Below are 1,255 nucleotides of genomic sequence, written 5' to 3' on the forward strand. Positions count from 1 at the left end.
TTGAGGGATTTCTTTTTTTTTATTTCCAATCTGAGTTCCTCTATACCTTTCTGCAGCTGTTTCTTTATTTCACATGCTGTTGATTCATAGCTTTCAGCTGTGTGATTCCCAATTTTTCTGTGTTAATGTCCTCTGCACTTGTTACAGGTGTGCTTGGGTTCTGAGTTTGCATTTTTTTCCTTCTTGTCATTTTGTGTAACCCTGTCTTCTGACCTTTGTTGTAGATCTTTTTGCAGTTATAACCTTAGCACCTAGTGAAGTTCAGGTGCAGATCTACAAAGTTTGGATTTATTCAGCTGTGCCTGGCTTGGGTCTGGAAGTGTGCTCAGCTCCTTCCTGCTGCTGCCCTTGGGGGTGAACCAGTTGTGCCCCTCTAGCAGGATGTTCTGCTCCTGGACTAGCTTGGTGTTTCTGTTCCCTACACTCTCTGCCTTGATTTCAGCTACAGTGTTTCACCCCAGGCCTGTATACCAGGCCTGAGCTGAGCCTGTAGGGGAGAAGTGGAGTAGGGGGGAGAGGCAGCTCTTCCACACACTCACCAGGCCTGGGCTAGGACTGGGTATGGAGGTTTCTGGAATGTGACAGAAGTTCCTACTTGGTAGGTGGGGTGGGGGAGGTGCTGCGCAGTGGTGGGGGGCATCCTAAGGGGATGGAAGATGGTCTTACCTACTCTGCGCCTCGGCTGGGACCAGTAGGTCCCGCTGGCTCAGGTTAGCCAGAAGCTCTCCCACACACTCACCAGGCCTGGTCTAGGACTCAACATTAGTATTTTCATATGAAGCCATTGTATCAGATTTAAATGAACCAAATAGGTCTAATTAGTTCTTTAACAGACAGAAGTTGTACATATTTTTCTCTTAAACTTGTATTTCCATTCCTCTTCTTTCAAAGAATTTTATCCTAATAGAATAGCTATACATTCTTAAAATTGTGTTATCAGCCTGTCACACTTCTATGCACAAGGATATTGATGCTATGTATATACAGAGAGACATGCACATGCCTAGATAAACTTTCTATTTCAATTTCCTGTGATCATAGATTCCAAATATTAAGAAGTTTCTTCAGGATTGAAATTTTCAACATTGAATTTTTCTACATTATTAAGGGTACACAATCAATGGAAATGATATAAAATGTTGTCTACCTTTTGAGATATATATTTTATGCTTAGAAATAAAATTTTCTTAGAAGTGAATCAATTAATGAATTGTATGGGGCTGATTTTTTTCCAAATGACTCATTTATCCTTGTA

The sequence above is a fragment of the Octodon degus genome, unplaced genomic scaffold (genome assembly GCF_000260255.1).
Source record: "Octodon degus isolate 3935 unplaced genomic scaffold, OctDeg1.0 scaffold00010, whole genome shotgun sequence".
Taxonomy (NCBI): Eukaryota; Metazoa; Chordata; class Mammalia; order Rodentia; family Octodontidae; genus Octodon; species Octodon degus.